The 15,361-nt window shown below is 56.4% G+C and overlaps 7 non-coding genes and 1 pseudogene across 7 annotated transcripts; all 8 read left to right on the forward strand.

Annotated features, from left to right (window-relative positions):
• The first annotated feature begins 5,254 nt into the window (after window positions 1-5,254).
• On the forward strand, window positions 5,255-5,392 carry LOC138291984 (U1 spliceosomal RNA; annotated as a pseudogene).
• A 510-nt stretch (window positions 5,393-5,902) lies between these two features.
• LOC138293251 (U1 spliceosomal RNA) lies at window positions 5,903-6,066 on the forward strand. Its single transcript, XR_011202944.1, has one exon. It is a non-coding gene; the product is annotated as a U1 spliceosomal RNA (small nuclear RNA).
• Window positions 6,067-6,921: 855 nt separating this feature from the next.
• Window positions 6,922-7,085, forward strand: LOC138293256 (U1 spliceosomal RNA). Its single transcript, XR_011202945.1, has one exon. It is a non-coding gene; the product is annotated as a U1 spliceosomal RNA (small nuclear RNA).
• A 510-nt stretch (window positions 7,086-7,595) lies between these two features.
• Window positions 7,596-7,759, forward strand: LOC138293260 (U1 spliceosomal RNA). Its single transcript, XR_011202946.1, has one exon. It is a non-coding gene; the product is annotated as a U1 spliceosomal RNA (small nuclear RNA).
• An 855-nt stretch (window positions 7,760-8,614) lies between these two features.
• On the forward strand, window positions 8,615-8,778 carry LOC138293270 (U1 spliceosomal RNA). Its single transcript, XR_011202948.1, has one exon. It is a non-coding gene; the product is annotated as a U1 spliceosomal RNA (small nuclear RNA).
• A 510-nt stretch (window positions 8,779-9,288) lies between these two features.
• LOC138293275 (U1 spliceosomal RNA) lies at window positions 9,289-9,452 on the forward strand. The gene has a single exon (XR_011202949.1). It is a non-coding gene; the product is annotated as a U1 spliceosomal RNA (small nuclear RNA).
• An 855-nt stretch (window positions 9,453-10,307) lies between these two features.
• Window positions 10,308-10,471, forward strand: LOC138293281 (U1 spliceosomal RNA). The gene has a single exon (XR_011202950.1). It is a non-coding gene; the product is annotated as a U1 spliceosomal RNA (small nuclear RNA).
• Window positions 10,472-11,326: 855 nt separating this feature from the next.
• LOC138293284 (U1 spliceosomal RNA) lies at window positions 11,327-11,490 on the forward strand. The gene has a single exon (XR_011202951.1). It is a non-coding gene; the product is annotated as a U1 spliceosomal RNA (small nuclear RNA).
• The last annotated feature ends 3,871 nt before the right edge of the window (window positions 11,491-15,361 follow it).

Genomic DNA, 15,361 nt, shown 5'->3' on the forward strand with positions numbered 1-15,361 from the left:
CCTGGATACTGAGGCCTGCCTGCCTGCCTGCCTGCTGAGGGGAACCCCTGCCTGCCAAGCTTCCCTGCCTGCCTGAAGGGAACCACTGCCAGCCACCAGGAGCAGGCCTGAGGAGTACCTACCTGCTGTAGCTCCCTGAAGGACCCTTCCCAAGGCACGCCGCAACAGCAAGGACAGGATGAGCAGACCGCTGAACCCCTGGTTCCACAACACGGTGAAGATGCAGAGGAAGGTGGAATCGGATGGCTCCACACCAGAGCTGAGCAGAAAGACTTTCACAGAGTTGCTGGTGACCAAGATGGGGTTCACAGCAGCTGAGATTTGGTGCATAATGTCAGATGCACCCAAAGGCACTTACCTGCTGACGTTCATGTCGGAATCAATCTGCAGGAGATACTGGCAGATGTGCTGGTCAAGACGGGACGAGAAACCCTTCGCCGACTTCCACCTGGAGTGCCAACTCGTGTTGGAGGTGAAGAGGATGACCGTGCACGTCTACAACCCGCATGTCAACATCCAGGACCTGACCACCTTCCTACGCCGACACTGCACAGTGACGAGAGAACCCTCCCGCAACCTGGACAGTGATGGAATATGGGATGGTAAATGGACAGTCATGGTGAAGCTGAAAGAGGACCCGGCCGCCCCGGATGGAATCCATCACCCTCCTTCAAGCTTCTCCCTAGGGCGCGACTCGGGCTACCTCTTCTACCCCGGGCAGCCCAGACTGTGCAACAAGTGTAGTAAACCGGGCCACACCGCTAAAGATTGCACAGTGCAAGTGTGCAAGAACTGCAAAAGAGAAGGACACACAGCCAGGGCATGCAAAGAGGAAGCCCCCTGCAACCTCTGCGGTGCCGTGGGCCACCGTTTCAAAGACTGCCCGCAAAGAGCCAAGTCCTATGCCCAGGCGGCCAAACCTCCTGGGAGAGAGGCACAGGAGGAGGCTGCCGTGGTCAGCCTTCCAGTCCCAGCACCCAGAAAGACCAAGGAAACTGGGAGGAGGAAAGGCCCCAGGCAGGAGCAAGTCAAACCTGACCAAGGCTCCACGCCAGTCCTGGAGCCACAGAGCACAGAAGAAGGAATGCCTGCCATCCCTGAGAGTATGCCAACAGACAACGCTCCCCAACTCGCCTCTGAGAACCAGGAAGAAGAACCCTGGACAAAACAGGAGCGCAGGAAAAGGAGGCACAGTCCCCCACAAGTAACAAAGAAGACCAGGAAGAAACACCTGAGCAACCACAACCCCAACTCAGATCCAGAGGAGTCAGAAGAAGAAGAACAACCAGGGAATGAGGGTCCAGATGACCAACTGGAGCAAGTCAGCAGAGTGCTGCAGGAGATGAGGGCGCTAGCCAGCGTCATGGAAGCGTCCCCACCACCATCGCCAGCAATAGCTGAGAAGGAAGAGGCCTCCATGGAGGAGGAAGAGCCAGAGACCAGCCACGTGGGCAAGCCAGCCTCAGAGAAGCACCAAGCAACGGTGGCCAAGACAACAGCCCCCGCGCCGGAGACCCGCCAGGAGCCTGACCAGCCCTGTAAGTAGACTTGTCACTGTGTGATAACAGCTAATTACTCTGACTTGATAGTTAGTATTTGAGCCTAAGTTAAACTCTTAAACACTAATTAAGATGGCTATTTCATTGTTTTCCATAAATGTGAGAAGTATCAGAGACAAGCGCAGATGTGCCAGCACCTTGAACTTTCTTGCCAGCCAGGAATGTGATGTGTACATGATTCAGGAATGCTCCATCCCTTTTTCAGCTTCATACACCCACCTAGAACAGCAGTGGGCATTTGGGCCTTCTTTTTGGTCTGGGGGGAACAGCAGTAGGTCTGTAGGAGTCGCTACCTTAGTCAGAGGGAGGTGCTTCACAGTGGACTCGGTCACCGAGCTGGAAGGCGGCAGGGCTCTTGTCGTTGACGGCTCATGGGCAGGAGAACCGGTTAGACTGATCAATGTGTATGCGCCTTCTGATGTAGGTGAGAGACGGGAGCTGTTCCAGCGCCTCAGACCACAGCTGGTCACCTCCAGAACAATCATGATGGGTGGGGATTTCAACTGTATACTAGAGAGTGGTGGTCGATGCGGGACCAGAGCTAAGGAAGGATGGATGGATGATGGTGCGAAACTCCTAGCGGAGATGGTGGGTGAGGCCTCCCTGACGGACGCCATTGGATCCATGGGGGCGGACGCCAGGAATTTCACCTGGAGCCGCCCTGATGGATCTGTGCGATCCAGGATAGACTTTGTTTTCACCTCTAGATCAGTGAGGATCAGGCAGCACTCCATGGTGACAGTGCATTTCTCTGACCACAGGGCTATCAGGTTTCAGGGGGAACTAACAGGGAAGTTCCTGACAGGTCCGGGCACCTGGAAACTGAATAGCTCTCTGCTGGGGAGAGAGGATGTACAGGAGGAGCTGAGGAGGACTTACAGTGAGTGGCAAGACATGAAAGACACCTTCCAGTCCATAGGGGAATGGTGGGAATGGGTGAAAGGCAGGATTCAGGATTTCTTTAAGAACGTGGGCAGGAAAGCAGCAAGGGGGAGGAAGAGGGAGTTCAGTAGACTGCAGCAACAGCTGCAAGAACTGCACGACCTCCAACTCCGGGGATGGGACGTCATGAACCCTCTGGAGGCAGTCAAGAAAGAGCTGAGCGAGCACTTTCATGAGGAATCCAGGAGGATCATCTTCCGTTCTAAGGTGGAGAACCTGGAAAAGGGGGAGAAATGCAACTCCTTCTTCTTTAAGAAAGTCCACTCTGCGCACACCCCACTGGTTCAACTGCGCAACAGGGAGGGAATTTTGTGTGACACCAAGGAAGACATTAGGAAGGCTGTGACAGATTTCTATGGGGACCTCTACTCAGAGAAGAGGTCAGATGGGGATCAGGCAGAAAGGTTTTTGGCAGGTATCCCGAGAAAGGTCTCCACACCAGCAAGGGAAGTCCTCAACGCACCCCTCACTCTGGAGGAGCTGCACATTGCAGTTAAATCCTTCAAGTCAGGAAAGACGCCAGGCAGTGATGGTCTACCAATTGAATTCTACACTTCACTGTGGGACCTAGTGGGAGCAGACCTTCTGGAGCTGTATGAGGAGATGGAGCAGGAGGGAGTCATGCCCCACACATTAAGGGAAGGAACGATCGCACTCCTGTATAAACATAAGGGGGAGAGATGTGACCTCAAGAACTGGCGTCCCATCTCTCTCCTGAATGTGGACTACAAGATCCTGGCAAAGACAATGGTGAATAGACTCAAGAGCGCTATGGGAGAGTTAGTTCACCCAGACCAGACCTGTGGGGTACCAGGACGCAGAGTGGCGGACAGCCTAGCACTGATCAGGGACACGATCCAATACATCACAGACCGGAATATTCACGCTGCGCTGGTCTGTCTCGATCAGGAAAAGGCCTTCGACCGCGTCTCCCATGAGTTCATGGAGAGGGTACTGCAGGGTTTTGGGCTGGGGGAGCGCTTCTGCAATTATGTTAGAATAATGTATACAGACATTTTCAGTTCAGTCATGGTAAATGGTTGGAAAACAGACCCCTTTCCTATCAGGTCTGGGGTAAGACAAGGCTGCCCGCTCTCGCCCTCTTTGTTTGTTTTGGTTATAGAGCTACTCGCGGAGTACATCAGGAAGAACCCGAACATCAGAGGGATCCCGACACCAGGAGACGCAAAGAAAGAAGTCAAGTGTTCGCTGTACATGGACGACGTCACCCTCTTCTGCACAGATGGGAAATCGGTCCAGTCCCTGCTGGAGGCATGCAAGGACTTTGGCAAAGCATCAGGAGCAAAGATCAACGTGGACAAATCACAGGCAAAGCCTTTTGGCCGCTGGGACCTATGTAACGAGCCTCTCCCTTTCCCCGTTGAGGCAGGACTGGTAAAGATCCTCGGTATCTGGTTTGGGGGACCAGGAGCGGCGGCGAAAAGCTGGAACGAACGCCTGGCCAAAGTCAAGCAGAAACTGGGCTTTTGGAGCTTGAGACACCTGAGCATTGAAGGAAAGGCTCTGGTGCTCAGGAACGACGCACTGCCCGTGCTGCAGTATGTGACACAGGCCTGGCCACTCCTGGCCAACGTAGCACGGGCTGTGAACAGCATGGTTTTCCACTTTGTTTGGCACTCAAAGATGGACAGGGTGAAAAGGACAGTCATGCACAAGGAGCATCGCAAGGGAGGGAAGGCAGTCCCTGACATCCCGACAATCCTCAGAGCCTTCTTTGTGTGTGGCTGCGTCCGAATAACCCTGACGAACGAGAACAAGGATCACTCAGCTTACAGGGTCTTCCGCTTCTTCCTGCTCCCAGTATGGAGAAGACTGGGATGGGATAAGTGGGAGAATGCAACAATGTTCAACTGGGACCTCCCCTGGTACTACAAGGAGATTGAGAAGTTTGTGGTGGAATTTGGGCTGAACTGTGTCACACCAAGCCTATGGAAGCCCAGGACAATCCACAGACTAATCAGGTCCAGGGACACCACAGAACCAGTGAGCGACCTGCCACCTGCTACAGCAACAAGGGTGTGGGAAAATGTATCCTCCCCATCCCTAACCAACAGGCACAAAGACATTGCATGGATGGCCGTGAAAGGGGGACTGCCAGTCCGGTCATTCATGCACAGCAGGGGCCTGTGCCCACACAGAGAATGCCCAAGGGGTTGCCCTGCAGAGGAAACTACATACCATCTGTTCTGGGCCTGCCCCTTTGCCCAGAGACTGCGGGGAGCCTTAAAACAAGAAATGGAAGACCACATCCCATACCCAAACATCACTCACCACTCTGTGCTGTATGGGCTGTTTCCAAAGACACACTCAGTGGAGGCTATCCAAGGATGCTGGAGAATCCTCTGCTGCATAAAGGACATCCTCTTGTATGCCAGGACCCGACTGGTGACCAACGGGGAGGTGGTGAGCAGGGAAGCGTGCCGCCGAATGGTACTCAACCTGCTGAGAGACTACACAGACAAGGACAACAAGGAGGGTGAGAAGGAGGAAGAACTGTAAACCCTAACCCCTCCTTCCCACTGAACTCCCCACACTGCCCCAAGAAACCAAACCCCCCTTTACTACTTATTTCATATGTAAACTGACTGTGTTGTTAAAATGTGATTTGAAACAAAGTTGAACTGGACTGCCCTTCCTAAGGGAAGAGGTACCACTCTTTAAAAACCTATGTATCGCCTACTTAAAGCACTTAATAAAGGTTTTTGAAACTTAAAAAAAAAAAAAAAAAAAAAAAAAAAAAAAGGTGGTTCTCCCAGGGTGAGGCTCATCCATTGCACTTCGGATGTGCTGACCCCTGCGATGTCCCCAAATGCGGGATACTCGACTGCATAATTTCTGGTAGTGGGGGACTGCGTTCGCGCTTTCCCCTGATCTCTGGTATCAAGAAAGGCAACAAGAAAAACCACTCTGGAGCACCCTTAGCTGTCTCTCCAGCTTCCTTCTGGGTGCTGCAGTAGGCTGGAAATGGGGCTGGGCAAGGGGAAGAGGCATGCAAATTCAGGAGCCTGGGGAATGCTGGGAAAGGGCCTCAAAAGCTGCTTCTGGGCCTTCGTTCCACCTGGCGAGCCCACCTGTCAGCATGCTGTACTCTACCCTTGCCCAAATTCTCAGCAATGGAGAGGATCCTGAAAGCAAGGCCCTGATTGGCTCTGCTGGATGGCGTGGTCATGTAAATTTCACTGGCCGGCCGGCCGAGGCTTCTGGGAAGCAGCTTTGGGTAGGCAACGGCTTTGCCCAAAGGGTCTGCGGGGCCTTGGCTGGTCACTTTGCGCCCCCACGCCCATGCTCTGCCCCGCCTCAGGCCTTGCCTCTGTGGATGCCACCCTCGCTCTGCAGGGAGATGCCAAGCGGGCCCCCCTTGCCCTGTCCCCTTCCAACTCATACTTACCTGGCAGGGGAGACACCATGATCACGAAGGTGGTTCTCCCAGGGTGAGGCTCATCCATTGCACTTCGGATGTGCTGACCCCTGCGATGTCCCCAAATGCGGGATACTCGACTGCATAATTTCTGGTAGTGGGGGACTGCGTTCGCGCTTTCCCCTGATCTCTGGTATCAAGAAAGGCAACAAGAAAAACCACTCTGGAGCACCCTTAGCTGTCTCTCCAGCTTCCTTCTGGGTGCTGCAGCAGGCTGGAAATGGGGCTGGGCAAGGGGAAGAGGCATGCAAATTCAGGAGCCTGGGGAGTGCTGGGATAGCTGCCGCCTCCCACTCAGGGGACCTATCCAGAGAGAGGAAAGTAGGCCCTGGCTAGGTGACAGGTCTGTCCCTCTCAGCTAAGCCCCTGGGCTTGTGGACCGGCTGTCAGCCTGTAGTCCTCACCCTTGCCTTCTGGGGCCAAGACTATGGCTGAGGCCACCAGGCCTGGGCCCGGCGAGGGCTCTGCCCGGCGAGGGTTCTGCCGCGTTTGGGAGCGTTCGGGAAGGCGTGAGGGGCTCAGGGCGCGAAACACTGCTCCCCGGCAGGCCTTTTCCCTGGCTTTGGCCAACAAAAGCACTGCCTAGCCCTAGAGTAGGGCTTAGTGGCAGTTCTGTAGGCTCAGAAGCCTCCAACTCTGCTTCTGGGCCTTCTTTCCACCTGGCGAGCCCACCTGTCAGCATGCTGTACTCTACCCTTGCCCAAATTCTCAGCAATGGAGAGGATCCTGAAAGCAAGGCCCTGATTGGCTCTGCTGGATGGCGTGGTCATGTAAATTTCACTGGCCGGCCGGCCGAGGCTTCTGGGAAGCAGCTTTGGGTAGGCAACGGCTTTGCCCAAAGGGTCTGCGGGGCCTTGGCTGGTCACTTTGCGCCCCCACGCCCATGCTCTGCCCCGCCTCAGGCCTTGCCTCTGTGGATGCCACCCTCGCTCTGCAGGGAGATGCCAAGCGGGCCCCCCTTGCCCTGTCCCCTTCCAACTCATACTTACCTGGCAGGGGAGACACCATGATCACGAAGGTGGTTCTCCCAGGGTGAGGCTCATCCATTGCACTTCGGATGTGCTGACCCCTGCGATGTCCCCAAATGCGGGATACTCGACTGCATAATTTCTGGTAGTGGGGGACTGCGTTCGCGCTTTCCCCTGATCTCTGGTATCAAGAAAGGCAACAAGAAAAACCACTCTGGAGCACCCTTAGCTGTCTCTCCAGCTTCCTTCTGGGTGCTGCAGTAGGCTGGAAATGGGGCTGGGCAAGGGGAAGAGGCATGCAAATTCAGGAGCCTGGGGAATGCTGGGAAAGGGCCTCAAAAGCTGCTTCTGGGCCTTCGTTCCACCTGGCGAGCCCACCTGTCAGCATGCTGTACTCTACCCTTGCCCAAATTCTCAGCAATGGAGAGGATCCTGAAAGCAAGGCCCTGATTGGCTCTGCTGGATGGCGTGGTCATGTAAATTTCACTGGCCGGCCGGCCGAGGCTTCTGGGAAGCAGCTTTGGGTAGGCAACGGCTTTGCCCAAAGGGTCTGCGGGGCCTTGGCTGGTCACTTTGCGCCCCCACGCCCATGCTCTGCCCCGCCTCAGGCCTTGCCTCTGTGGATGCCACCCTCGCTCTGCAGGGAGATGCCAAGCGGGCCCCCCTTGCCCTGTCCCCTTCCAACTCATACTTACCTGGCAGGGGAGACACCATGATCACGAAGGTGGTTCTCCCAGGGTGAGGCTCATCCATTGCACTTCGGATGTGCTGACCCCTGCGATGTCCCCAAATGCGGGATACTCGACTGCATAATTTCTGGTAGTGGGGGACTGCGTTCGCGCTTTCCCCTGATCTCTGGTATCAAGAAAGGCAACAAGAAAAACCACTCTGGAGCACCCTTAGCTGTCTCTCCAGCTTCCTTCTGGGTGCTGCAGCAGGCTGGAAATGGGGCTGGGCAAGGGGAAGAGGCATGCAAATTCAGGAGCCTGGGGAGTGCTGGGATAGCTGCCGCCTCCCACTCAGGGGACCTATCCAGAGAGAGGAAAGTAGGCCCTGGCTAGGTGACAGGTCTGTCCCTCTCAGCTAAGCCCCTGGGCTTGTGGACCGGCTGTCAGCCTGTAGTCCTCACCCTTGCCTTCTGGGGCCAAGACTATGGCTGAGGCCACCAGGCCTGGGCCCGGCGAGGGCTCTGCCCGGCGAGGGTTCTGCCGCGTTTGGGAGCGTTCGGGAAGGCGTGAGGGGCTCAGGGCGCGAAACACTGCTCCCCGGCAGGCCTTTTCCCTGGCTTTGGCCAACAAAAGCACTGCCTAGCCCTAGAGTAGGGCTTAGTGGCAGTTCTGTAGGCTCAGAAGCCTCCAACTCTGCTTCTGGGCCTTCTTTCCACCTGGCGAGCCCACCTGTCAGCATGCTGTACTCTACCCTTGCCCAAATTCTCAGCAATGGAGAGGATCCTGAAAGCAAGGCCCTGATTGGCTCTGCTGGATGGCGTGGTCATGTAAATTTCACTGGCCGGCCGGCCGAGGCTTCTGGGAAGCAGCTTTGGGTAGGCAACGGCTTTGCCCAAAGGGTCTGCGGGGCCTTGGCTGGTCACTTTGCGCCCCCACGCCCATGCTCTGCCCCGCCTCAGGCCTTGCCTCTGTGGATGCCACCCTCGCTCTGCAGGGAGATGCCAAGCGGGCCCCCCTTGCCCTGTCCCCTTCCAACTCATACTTACCTGGCAGGGGAGACACCATGATCACGAAGGTGGTTCTCCCAGGGTGAGGCTCATCCATTGCACTTCGGATGTGCTGACCCCTGCGATGTCCCCAAATGCGGGATACTCGACTGCATAATTTCTGGTAGTGGGGGACTGCGTTCGCGCTTTCCCCTGATCTCTGGTATCAAGAAAGGCAACAAGAAAAACCACTCTGGAGCACCCTTAGCTGTCTCTCCAGCTTCCTTCTGGGTGCTGCAGTAGGCTGGAAATGGGGCTGGGCAAGGGGAAGAGGCATGCAAATTCAGGAGCCTGGGGAATGCTGGGAAAGGGCCTCAAAAGCTGCTTCTGGGCCTTCGTTCCACCTGGCGAGCCCACCTGTCAGCATGCTGTACTCTACCCTTGCCCAAATTCTCAGCAATGGAGAGGATCCTGAAAGCAAGGCCCTGATTGGCTCTGCTGGATGGCGTGGTCATGTAAATTTCACTGGCCGGCCGGCCGAGGCTTCTGGGAAGCAGCTTTGGGTAGGCAACGGCTTTGCCCAAAGGGTCTGCGGGGCCTTGGCTGGTCACTTTGCGCCCCCACGCCCATGCTCTGCCCCGCCTCAGGCCTTGCCTCTGTGGATGCCACCCTCGCTCTGCAGGGAGATGCCAAGCGGGCCCCCCTTGCCCTGTCCCCTTCCAACTCATACTTACCTGGCAGGGGAGACACCATGATCACGAAGGTGGTTCTCCCAGGGTGAGGCTCATCCATTGCACTTCGGATGTGCTGACCCCTGCGATGTCCCCAAATGCGGGATACTCGACTGCATAATTTCTGGTAGTGGGGGACTGCGTTCGCGCTTTCCCCTGATCTCTGGTATCAAGAAAGGCAACAAGAAAAACCACTCTGGAGCACCCTTAGCTGTCTCTCCAGCTTCCTTCTGGGTGCTGCAGTAGGCTGGAAATGGGGCTGGGCAAGGGGAAGAGGCATGCAAATTCAGGAGCCTGGGGAGTGCTGGGATAGCTGCCGCCTCCCACTCAGGGGACCTATCCAGAGAGAGGAAAGTAGGCCCTGGCTAGGTGACAGGTCTGTCCCTCTCAGCTAAGCCCCTGGGCTTGTGGACCGGCTGTCAGCCTGTAGTCCTCACCCTTGCCTTCTGGGGCCAAGACTATGGCTGAGGCCACCAGGCCTGGGCCCGGCGAGGGCTCTGCCCGGCGAGGGTTCTGCCGCGTTTGGGAGCGTTCGGGAAGGCGTGAGGGGCTCAGGGCGCGAAACACTGCTCCCCGGCAGGCCTTTTCCCTGGCTTTGGCCAACAAAAGCACTGCCTAGCCCTAGAGTAGGGCTTAGTGGCAGTTCTGTAGGCTCAGAAGCCTCCAACTCTGCTTCTGGGCCTTCTTTCCACCTGGCGAGCCCACCTGTCAGCATGCTGTACTCTACCCTTGCCCAAATTCTCAGCAATGGAGAGGATCCTGAAAGCAAGGCCCTGATTGGCTCTGCTGGATGGCGTGGTCATGTAAATTTCACTGGCCGGCCGGCCGAGGCTTCTGGGAAGCAGCTTTGGGTAGGCAACGGCTTTGCCCAAAGGGTCTGCGGGGCCTTGGCTGGTCACTTTGCGCCCCCACGCCCATGCTCTGCCCCGCCTCAGGCCTTGCCTCTGTGGATGCCACCCTCGCTCTGCAGGGAGATGCCAAGCGGGCCCCCCTTGCCCTGTCCCCTTCCAACTCATACTTACCTGGCAGGGGAGACACCATGATCACGAAGGTGGTTCTCCCAGGGTGAGGCTCATCCATTGCACTTCGGATGTGCTGACCCCTGCGATGTCCCCAAATGCGGGATACTCGACTGCATAATTTCTGGTAGTGGGGGACTGCGTTCGCGCTTTCCCCTGATCTCTGGTATCAAGAAAGGCAACAAGAAAAACCACTCTGGAGCACCCTTAGCTGTCTCTCCAGCTTCCTTCTGGGTGCTGCAGCAGGCTGGAAATGGGGCTGGGCAAGGGGAAGAGGCATGCAAATTCAGGAGCCTGGGGAGTGCTGGGATAGCTGCCGCCTCCCACTCAGGGGACCTATCCAGAGAGAGGAAAGTAGGCTCTGGCTAGGTGACAGGTCTGTCCCTCTCAGCTAAGCCCCTGGGCTTGTGGACCGGCTGTCAGCCTGTAGTCCTCACCCTTGCCTTCTGGGGCCAAGACTTTGGCTGAGGCCACCAGGCCTGGGCCCGGCGAGGGCTCTGCCCGGCGAGGGTTCTGCCGCGTTTGGGAGCGTTCGGGAAGGCGTGAGGGGCTCAGGGCGCGAAACACTGCTCCCCGGCAGGCCTTTTCCCTGGCTTTGGCCAACAAAAGCACTGCCTAGCCCTAGAGTAGGGCTTAGTGGCAGTTCTGTAGGCTCAGAAGCCTCCAACTCTGCTTCTGGGCCTTCTTTCCACCTGGCGAGCCCACCTGTCAGCATGCTGTACTCTACCCTTGCCCAAATTCTCAGCAATGGAGAGGATCCTGAAAGCAAGGCCCTGATTGGCTCTGCTGGATGGCGTGGTCATGTAAATTTCACTGGCCGGCCGGCCGAGGCTTCTGGGAAGCAGCTTTGGGTAGGCAACGGCTTTGCCCAAAGGGTCTGCGGGGCCTTGGCTGGTCACTTTGCGCCCCCACGCCCATGCTCTGCCCCGCCTCAGGCCTTGCCTCTGTGGATGCCACCCTCGCTCTGCAGGGAGATGCCAAGCGGGCCCCCCTTGCCCTGTCCCCTTCCAACTCATACTTACCTGGCAGGGGAGACACCATGATCACGAAGGTGGTTCTCCCAGGGTGAGGCTCATCCATTGCACTTCGGATGTGCTGACCCCTGCGATGTCCCCAAATGCGGGATACTCGACTGCATAATTTCTGGTAGTGGGGGACTGCGTTCGCGCTTTCCCCTGATCTCTGGTATCAAGAAAGGCAACAAGAAAAACCACTCTGGAGCACCCTTAGCTGTCTCTCCAGCTTCCTTCTGGGTGCTGCAGTAGGCTGGAAATGGGGCTGGGCAAGGGGAAGAGGCATGCAAATTCAGGAGCCTGGGGAATGCTGGGAAAGGGCCTCAAAAGCTGCTTCTGGGCCTTCGTTCCACCTGGCGAGCCCACCTGTCAGCATGCTGTACTCTACCCTTGCCCAAATTCTCAGCAATGGAGAGGATCCTGAAAGCAAGGCCCTGATTGGCTCTGCTGGATGGCGTGGTCATGTAAATTTCACTGGCCGGCCGGCCGAGGCTTCTGGGAAGCAGCTTTGGGTAGGCAACGGCTTTGCCCAAAGGGTCTGCGGGGCCTTGGCTGGTCACTTTGCGCCCCCACGCCCATGCTCTGCCCCGCCTCAGGCCTTGCCTCTGTGGATGCCACCCTCGCTCTGCAGGGAGATGCCAAGCGGGCCCCCCTTGCCCTGTCCCCTTCCAACTCATACTTACCTGGCAGGGGAGACACCACGATCACCCCGTGCCTGCAGTACCTTTAGTGTCCACTAGAGGTCACTGTTCTGCCAAAGAACTACCTGGTGCTATATGCACACAAGGGCACTTTTAAGTGCTATTACTGGAGCTGCATCCTGCTGAAGATACCTGCCTGCTGAAACCTGCCTGCCTGCCTGCTGTGGACCTTCACCTGCCTGCTGTGGACTTCGCCTGCCTGCTGGAACCGCCTGCTGTGGACTCTCACCTGCCTGCTGGAGCTGCTTGCCTGCTGGAGACCCTTCCTTGCCTGCTGGAGCTGCCTGGATACTGAGGCCTGCCTGCCTGCCTGCCTGCTGAGGGGAACCCCTGCCTGCCAAGCTTCCCTGCCTGCCTGAAGGGAACCACTGCCAGCCACCAGGAGCAGGCCTGAGGAGTACCTACCTGCTGTAGCTCCCTGAAGGACCCTTCCCAAGGCACGCCGCAACAGCAAGGACAGGATGAGCAGACCGCTGAACCCCTGGTTCCACAACACGGTGAAGATGCAGAGGAAGGTGGAATCGGATGGCTCCACACCAGAGCTGAGCAGAAAGACTTTCACAGAGTTGCTGGTGACCAAGATGGGGTTCACAGCAGCTGAGATTTGGTGCATAATGTCAGATGCACCCAAAGGCACTTACCTGCTGACGTTCATGTCGGAATCAATCTGCAGGAGATACTGGCAGATGTGCTGGTCAAGACGGGACGAGAAACCCTTCGCCGACTTCCACCTGGAGTGCCAACTCGTGTTGGAGGTGAAGAGGATGACCGTGCACGTCTACAACCCGCATGTCAACATCCAGGACCTGACCACCTTCCTACGCCGACACTGCACAGTGACGAGAGAACCCTCCCGCAACCTGGACAGTGATGGAATATGGGATGGTAAATGGACAGTCATGGTGAAGCTGAAAGAGGACCCGGCCGCCCCGGATGGAATCCATCACCCTCCTTCAAGCTTCTCCCTAGGGCGCGACTCGGGCTACCTCTTCTACCCCGGGCAGCCCAGACTGTGCAACAAGTGTAGTAAACCGGGCCACACCGCTAAAGATTGCACAGTGCAAGTGTGCAAGAACTGCAAAAGAGAAGGACACACAGCCAGGGCATGCAAAGAGGAAGCCCCCTGCAACCTCTGCGGTGCCGTGGGCCACCGTTTCAAAGACTGCCCGCAAAGAGCCAAGTCCTATGCCCAGGCGGCCAAACCTCCTGGGAGAGAGGCACAGGAGGAGGCTGCCGTGGTCAGCCTTCCAGTCCCAGCACCCAGAAAGACCAAGGAAACTGGGAGGAGGAAAGGCCCCAGGCAGGAGCAAGTCAAACCTGACCAAGGCTCCACGCCAGTCCTGGAGCCACAGAGCACAGAAGAAGGAATGCCTGCCATCCCTGAGAGTATGCCAACAGACAACGCTCCCCAACTCGCCTCTGAGAACCAGGAAGAAGAACCCTGGACAAAACAGGAGCGCAGGAAAAGGAGGCACAGTCCCCCACAAGTAACAAAGAAGACCAGGAAGAAACACCTGAGCAACCACAACCCCAACTCAGATCCAGAGGAGTCAGAAGAAGAAGAACAACCAGGGAATGAGGGTCCAGATGACCAACTGGAGCAAGTCAGCAGAGTGCTGCAGGAGATGAGGGCGCTAGCCAGCGTCATGGAAGCGTCCCCACCACCATCGCCAGCAATAGCTGAGAAGGAAGAGGCCTCCATGGAGGAGGAAGAGCCAGAGACCAGCCACGTGGGCAAGCCAGCCTCAGAGAAGCACCAAGCAACGGTGGCCAAGACAACAGCCCCCGCGCCGGAGACCCGCCAGGAGCCTGACCAGCCCTGTAAGTAGACTTGTCACTGTGTGATAACAGCTAATTACTCTGACTTGATAGTTAGTATTTGAGCCTAAGTTAAACTCTTAAACACTAATTAAGATGGCTATTTCATTGTTTTCCATAAATGTGAGAAGTATCAGAGACAAGCGCAGATGTGCCAGCACCTTGAACTTTCTTGCCAGCCAGGAATGTGATGTGTACATGATTCAGGAATGCTCCATCCCTTTTTCAGCTTCATACACCCACCTAGAACAGCAGTGGGCATTTGGGCCTTCTTTTTGGTCTGGGGGGAACAGCAGTAGGTCTGTAGGAGTCGCTACCTTAGTCAGAGGGAGGTGCTTCACAGTGGACTCGGTCACCGAGCTGGAAGGCGGCAGGGCTCTTGTCGTTGACGGCTCATGGGCAGGAGAACCGGTTAGACTGATCAATGTGTATGCGCCTTCTGATGTAGGTGAGAGACGGGAGCTGTTCCAGCGCCTCAGACCACAGCTGGTCACCTCCAGAACAATCATGATGGGTGGGGATTTCAACTGTATACTAGAGAGTGGTGGTCGATGCGGGACCAGAGCTAAGGAAGGATGGATGGATGATGGTGCGAAACTCCTAGCGGAGATGGTGGGTGAGGCCTCCCTGACGGACGCCATTGGATCCATGGGGGCGGACGCCAGGAATTTCACCTGGAGCCGCCCTGATGGATCTGTGCGATCCAGGATAGACTTTGTTTTCACCTCTAGATCAGTGAGGATCAGGCAGCACTCCATGGTGACAGTGCATTTCTCTGACCACAGGGCTATCAGGTTTCAGGGGGAACTAACAGGGAAGTTCCTGACAGGTCCGGGCACCTGGAAACTGAATAGCTCTCTGCTGGGGAGAGAGGATGTACAGGAGGAGCTGAGGAGGACTTACAGTGAGTGGCAAGACATGAAAGACACCTTCCAGTCCATAGGGGAATGGTGGGAATGGGTGAAAGGCAGGATTCAGGATTTCTTTAAGAACGTGGGCAGGAAAGCAGCAAGGGGGAGGAAGAGGGAGTTCAGTAGACTGCAGCAACAGCTGCAAGAACTGCACGACCTCCAACTCCGGGGATGGGACGTCATGAACCCTCTGGAGGCAGTCAAGAAAGAGCTGAGCGAGCACTTTCATGAGGAATCCAGGAGGATCATCTTCCGTTCTAAGGTGGAGAACCTGGAAAAGGGGGAGAAATGCAACTCCTTCTTCTTTAAGAAAGTCCACTCTGCGCACACCCCACTGGTTCAACTGCGCAACAGGGAGGGAATTTTGTGTGACACCAAGGAAGACATTAGGAAGGCTGTGACAGATTTCTATGGGGACCTCTACTCAGAGAAGAGGTCAGATGGGGATCAGGCAGAAAGGTTTTTGGCAGGTATCCCGAGAAAGGTCTCCACACCAGCAAGGGAAGTCCTCAACGCACCCCTCACTCTGGAGGAGCTGCACATTGCAGTTAAATCCTTCAAGTCAGGAAAGACGCCAGGCAGTGATGGTCTACCAATTGAATTCTA

Source organism: Pleurodeles waltl, chromosome 1_1, assembly GCF_031143425.1.
Source record: "Pleurodeles waltl isolate 20211129_DDA chromosome 1_1, aPleWal1.hap1.20221129, whole genome shotgun sequence".
Taxonomy (NCBI): Eukaryota; Metazoa; Chordata; class Amphibia; order Caudata; family Salamandridae; genus Pleurodeles; species Pleurodeles waltl.